Source organism: Pteropus vampyrus, unplaced genomic scaffold, assembly GCF_000151845.1.
Source record: "Pteropus vampyrus isolate Shadow unplaced genomic scaffold, Pvam_2.0 Scaffold63, whole genome shotgun sequence".
Lineage (NCBI taxonomy): Eukaryota > Metazoa > Chordata > Mammalia > Chiroptera > Pteropodidae > Pteropus > Pteropus vampyrus.
The window spans coordinates 1,093,026-1,099,791 of NW_011888844.1; the positions used below are offsets into that span (position 1 = coordinate 1,093,026).

The 6,766-nt window shown below is 32.8% G+C and overlaps 1 non-coding gene across 1 annotated transcript; it reads right to left on the reverse strand.

Annotated features, from left to right (window-relative positions):
- Positions 1-5,062: 5,062 nt before the first annotated feature.
- On the reverse strand, positions 5,063-5,166 carry LOC111740431. The gene has a single exon (XR_002780611.1). It is a non-coding gene; the product is annotated as a U6 spliceosomal RNA (small nuclear RNA).
- Between the last annotated feature and the right edge of the window lie 1,600 nt (positions 5,167-6,766).

Genomic DNA, 6,766 nt, shown 5'->3' on the forward strand with positions numbered 1-6,766 from the left:
GATGGATTTTTGAACTTTGATTTTGTAACCAGAGACTTTACTATATGTGCTTATTGTTTCTAGTAGTGTTCTTGTGGAGTCTTTAGGGTTTTCTATATAGAGAATCATGTCATCCGCAAATAGTGACAGTTTGACTTCTTCGTTTTCTGTGTGGATCCTCTTATATCTTTCTCTTGCCTGATTGCACTTGCTAGGACCTCCAATGTTCTAGTGAATAACAGTGGTAATAGAGGACAGTCTTGCCTTGTTCATGATCTTAGAGGGAAAGTTTCTAGTTTTTCACCATTAAGGATAATGTTGGCTGAGCGTTTGTCATATATGGCCTTTATTATGTTAAGGTACTTTCCTTCTATACCAGTGTTGTTAAATGTTTTGATCACATATGGATGCTGTATCTTGTTGAAGAATTTTTCTGTGTCTATTGATTCGATCATATGATTCTATTTTTTAAATTTGTTTATGTGGTGTATCATATTAATCAATTTGCATATGTTGAACCATCCCTGTGCCTCTGGAATGAAGCCCACTTGATCGTGGCGTATAATCCTTTTAATATGTTGCTGTATTCGGGTTGCTAGTATTTATTTAGGATTTTTGCATCTGTGTTCATGAGAGATATGGGTCTGTAGTTTTCTGTTTCTGTGTTATCTTTACCTGGTTTTGGTATCAGGGTAATATTGGCCTCATAAAATGAGGTGGGAAGTATTGCCTCCTCTTGGATTTTTTGGAAGAATTTGAGGAGAATAGGTACTAAATCTTCTTTGAATATTTGGGAGAATTCACTGGTGATGCCATCTGGTCCAGGATTTTTAATTTTTAGTAGTTTTTTGATAATAGTTTCAATTTCCATACTGTTGATCAATCTATTTAAATTTTCCAGATGTTCTTAATTCAGTGTGGGAAGGTTGTATTTTTTTTTAAGCACTGGTCCATTTCTTCTAGGTTATTAAATTGGTGTTATATAATTTTTTTCATACCATTCTTGTATGATCCTTTGTATTTCTGCATTTTCTGTTGTTATTTCCCGTCTTCCACCCCTGATTTTGTTTATTTGTGTCCTTTCTCTTTTTCCTTTAGTGAGCCTAGCCAGGGGTTTGTCGAATTTATTAACCTTCTCAAAGAACCAGCTCTCTGTTGCATTCATGTTTTCTGTTTGTTCGTTTGTTCGTTTTCAATTTCATTTATTTTTGCTCTAAATTTGATTATTTCTTTCCTTCTGCTGTCTTAGGCTTCTTTTGTTTTTCCTTTCCCTGTTTTTTAAGATGAAGCATTAGTTTGTTATTTTGAGCTCGTTTTTGTTTTTGGAGATAGGCCATTAATGATATGAACTTTCCTCTTATGACTGCTTTTGTCGTGTCCCGAGTTTTGATATGTTGTACTATAATTATCATTCATTTTTATATATCTCTTGATTTCTCCCTTGACTTCTTCTCTGACTCAGTTATTCTATAGTCACATGTTGTTTAATCTCCATGTATTTGTGGTTCTTCCTGGTTCCTTTTTGCATTTGATATCTAGTTTCAATGTATTATCATCAGAAAATATGGTTGGTATAAATTCTACTCTCATATTTGTTGAGCCTATCTCTGTGTCCCAGTATCTGATCATTCCTTGAGAATGTTCCATATGCACTAGAGAAGAATACATAAGCAGCTGTTTGAGGATGAAAGGCTCTATATATGTCAATTATGTCTAGTTGGTCTAATGTGTCATTTAAGAAGGCTATTTCTTATTGATTTTCTGTTTAGATGATCTGTCCATATCCAACAGTAGTGTAATTCAGTCCCCCACTACGAGTGTTTTGGTCTGCTTCTCCCCTTCGTTCCATTAGTAGTTGCTTTACATATTTCAGGGCTCCCTGAAAGTGTTATGTCTTCTTGGTGCATGATTCTCTTTATCATTATGAAGTGTCCCTCATAATGATAGACTTAAAAATCAAAAAGGTATCTTTCTTTGCCTTTTTTTTTTAATTTTGAATTCTACTTTGTCCAAGATTAGTACTGCTACTCCTGCTTTTCTCTGAATGCCATTTGCTCGAAACATCATTTTCCATCCTTTCACTTTGAGTCTATATTTTTCTTTGGAACTGAGATGTGTCTCCTGGAGGCAGCATATGGTCGAGTTTTGTTTTTTGATCCAAACTGCAACTATGTACCTAATTATTAGTGAGTTCATTCCATTTATATTTAGGGTGATTATTGAAATATGAGGCCTTCTTATAGCCATTTTATCTTTTGCTTTCTGGTATCTCGGTGTTTCCATTGCTTCCTTGTCCTTGTGTTTCTGTTTTCTTTATTTTGGTTGGCTTTTATTGGTTTTCCCTCTGGTTCTTTTTGTTTATGTTATATACTTCAGTTCTAAATCTTTGGCCTGTGGTTACCTTTATGAACATGAAAAGGATAGTTGTATGTATACAGTCATCTCTTTTCTTCTGCATGTGCCTTATCTCCATTCCTCTTTGTGAATTTGGATCTTCGAATCCTCCCCTTTTCTGTTATTGTTGTCCCATGTTATCCCTATGTACACTGAACTTTAATTACTATCTTGCTATAGCAAATCTCTTCTTATTTTAAGCTTATAATGCCCTGTTCTTGTAAGGGTTGCACTTCTCTGCTTTTATCAGCCTGCTAGTCACCTTAGTCTTAATTCTGCAGTTTTTTTCTCATTTTGTTTTAGGTAAGCTGACCTCTTTCAGTGTTTCCTGTAATTCAGGCCATGTAGTGGAGAATTCTCTCAATTTTTGTATGTCTAGAAAGTTCTTTATTTCTCCTTCATCTAAAGAAGAGCTTAGCTGGATACATTATTCTTGGAGGGTAGTTTCTTTCATTTAATCGTTTGAATATTTGATTCCACTCCTTTCTGGCTTGTAAGGTTTGTGCTGAGAAGTCCGGCGATAATCTACTGGGTTTTCCTTTATAGGGTACCATCTTTTTTCCCTGGCTGCCCTGAGAATTCTGTCTTTGTTGTTGATTTTTGATAGTTTTAATACGATGTGCCTTGGTGAAGGCCTTTTTGGGTTGAGATAGTTGAGTGTTCTGTTGACTCTTGAATTCCAAGCTCCAGTTCATTTCTTAGATTTGGGAAATTCTCGTCAACTATTTGTCTGAAAATGCTTTCTATGTTTTTTTTTTACTCCCCTTCGATAATGCCTATTATTCTTATGTGTCCTCTCACAATGGTATCAGCTAGTTCTTGTATTTCTCTTTCATTACTTTTCATTCTTCAGTTTCTCACTTCTTCCTTCTGATTTATTTCTGGATTCTGTCTTCAATATCACTTATCCTTTCCTTCATTTGGTTGACTCTATTTCCCAAGCTTGTTGTTTCATTTTTCAACTCTTGTAGTATGTTCTTTATCTCCAGAAGGTCTATTCGGTTCTTTCTGAGGGCTTCAATCTCCTTGCTAAAGAACTCATTCCGCTCATTTAGTTGTTTTTTTCAGTTTCTGAAATTGTTGACATAATTCATTTCTAATCTCACTGAGTTTTTTCAGAAGTACTGTCTTGAATTTTCTGTCATTTAATTTTCATATTTCTATGTTGTAAGCATATTTCTATGTTGTAAGCATATTTTATTGAGGATTTTTCCATCAGTGTTCATAAGAGATGTCAGCCCATACTTTTCTTTTTTTGTAATGCCTTTATCTGGTTTTGAAATCAAAGTAATTGTGGCCTCATAAAAGGAGTTAGGGAGGCTTCCCTTTTCTTGGTTTTTTTCGAATAATTTGAGAAGAATAGGTGACAGTTCCTCATTGAATGTTTGGTAAAATTCACATATGAAACCATCTGGTCCAGGAATGTGTCCATTTCTTCCAGATTGTCCAATTTATTGGCATATAATACCTCATGGTATTTTTTTATGATCTTTTGTATTTCTGTGGAGTTCATAGTTATAGATTCTCTTTCATTTCTGATTTTATTTATTTGAGTACTCTCTCTTTATTTCCTTGACGAGTCTGCTAAGGGTCTATTAATTTCATTTATCCTTTCAAAGAACCAGCTCTTAGTTTCATTAATCTTTTGTATTATTTTTTAGACTCTATTTTGTTTATTTCTGCTCTGATCTTTATTATTTCCTCCTTCTATTCACTTTGGACTTTGTTGTTCTTTTTCTAGCTTTTTTTTTTTTTAAGTGTAGGGTTAAATTGTTTGTTTGAGTTTTTTCTTCTTTCTTGAGTTGTCTATATTGCTATGACTTTCCTTGTTAGGACTGCTTTTGCTGTGGACCATAGATTTTCAGTTATTGTGTTCTCATTTTTACTTGTCTCTAGTTATCTTTTGATTTCTTCCTTGATCTCATTAATAACCCATTCGTTCTACAGTAGCATGTTATTTAGCCTCCATGTGTTTGCGTATTTTCCAGTTTTTTTTCTTGTAGTTAATTTCTAGTTTCATACCATTGTGATCAGAGAAGATGGTTGATATGATTTCAATCTTCTTAAATTTATTGAGATTTATTTTGTGTCCTAACCTGTGGTCTATCCTTGAAAATATTCCATGTGCACTTGAGAAGAATGTGTATTTTGCTGCTTTGGGGTAAAATGCTCTGAAAATATTTATTAAATCCATGAATTCTAGTGTGTCTCCTTGGCCCATTGTTTCATTGTTGATTCTTTGCCTGGAAGATGTGCCCATTGATGTCAATGATGTGTTAAAGTATCCTACTACAAGTGTATTACTGTTGATCTCTCCTTTTATGTCAGTCAATAATTGCTTTGTGTATGTAGGCACTCCTATGTTGGATGCATATATGTTTGCTATGGTTATGTCCCCTTTATTTATTGATCCCTTTATCATTATGTAGTGCCTTTCTTTGTCTCTTATTATATCCTTTGTTTTAAGTCTATTTTATCTGATATAAGTATCACTACCACAGCTTATTTTTCATTTCCATTTTTATGAAATATCTTTTCTCATCCTTTTTCTTTCAGTCTGTGAGTGTCATTTGATCTGAAGTGGGTCTCTTGTAGACAGTATATGCATACGTCTTGTTTTCTTATCTTTTTGACTACCCTATGTTTTTTTTTTTTGATTGGACCATTTAATCAATTTACATTTAAAGTGAAAATTATGAAATGCTTCACGAATTTACATGTCATCCTTGCACAGAGGCCATGCTATTCTCTGCATTGTTCCAATTATTTTATGTGTGCTGCCGAAGCTAGCAGAAGAGCTTGGAGCTTTTTTGTTTGTCATTTTGCTGTCATTACTCCTAGTGGCACATTTTGAAACGGAATATATGGTTGTCATAATTATCATCCAAAATTTTTTGATAGGAAAAAAATAGAATAAATCTAATATTATTTAATATATGGAATATGTCTACACTTGAAAAGAGCAAAGTTTCCATGGAATGCATAAAGAAGACTAACAACCCATGTAATAAAGATTTAAATGATTTTCATTGACAATGAGTTGAGTATGAGTTTTATACACACATATATATACACACAGAGATATACACACACACATTCAAAAAAGTTAATGTGATGTTATGCAGCATTAACAGCAGTACAATACTTGAAATAAGAAAAGAAAACATTCCTATTGTATTTTCTGATATCAAAAAATACCTGGAATATCAATTTCTTAACAATGCATCAAAACTTTTTTTCAATTATTAGACAAATTGGAAAGAATGGTGAGGGTAATGATAAAACCAGACAGATTGTTATATGAGAAATGTTTGAAAACCTTTGTTCATTTACCTTGAAAAGAAGAGTTCACTTTAGGATATGAGAGCTCTCTCTAAATATATGAAAGTTATCATATATAAAATGTAGTAGACTTGTTTGATTTGCTCCTAAGGAGTAATCTCAATTAAGCAAGATTTGAGATGATTATTTAACTAGGATTAATGGTGATATCTAAAAGGGAACAGATAAAACCATAATGTAAGGCCAATCTTTTTAACACAGAGAACTGTGGAATTGAGAGCTTTAATCATCACATGAGAAGTTTCTCATGGCATTGTATAATTTTAAAATAAGTAACTCACATGGGGTATAAAAATTATTTTAAGTTTCTTGCATGTTATATGTGACAGAAAAATGCCAAATACAGTTTCATATGAAAGTTGGAGTGAAAAGCAAGGAGAGTAGCTATCAAGTAATCTATAAATTTCTCTCCCTAGTGGGCATAAATAGTAGCCCTTACTATGAGATTGGGGGGATTTTTTATTATTTACACCTTCAGGCTTTACTCATGTGTGTCTTTAGCAATAAATGCTGATTGTAATAACAGTTCCCATTTGCAGAGCTATTACATTATATGGGCACTGTATTAAATGCTTTTAGATGAACTATCATATTATTTAATTCTCATAACAATACTATAAAATAGGCACTAGTATAAATCTTGTTTGACAGATAAAGGAACTGTTCTTAGAAAGATTAAATAACTTCTTCAAAGATCATAAAACTAGTAAGCGACAGAGCAGAAATTTGAACAAATGTCTATTTTACACTAATGGCAAACCAATAACCACTATATACTATCTTCATTTTAACCACAAAGTATATTATCACCGAGAAAAAAATTTTCTTTACAACCTTAGTAGATTTCTGACATGCCAATATTTCTAACCACAGTAAACTTTACACTAGCAGGGAGAAAAATCTTGTCATAAATTTCTATGTCTCTTTTAGCTCTATTTCATTGGAAATATGAAAAGAGGATTCAGATATATTAGTTTTTTCTTCTATTAGTCTTTTCGTCTATTAGTATTCTCTTCTTCTTTTTTTTTTGTTTTTTTTGTTTTTTGTCTTT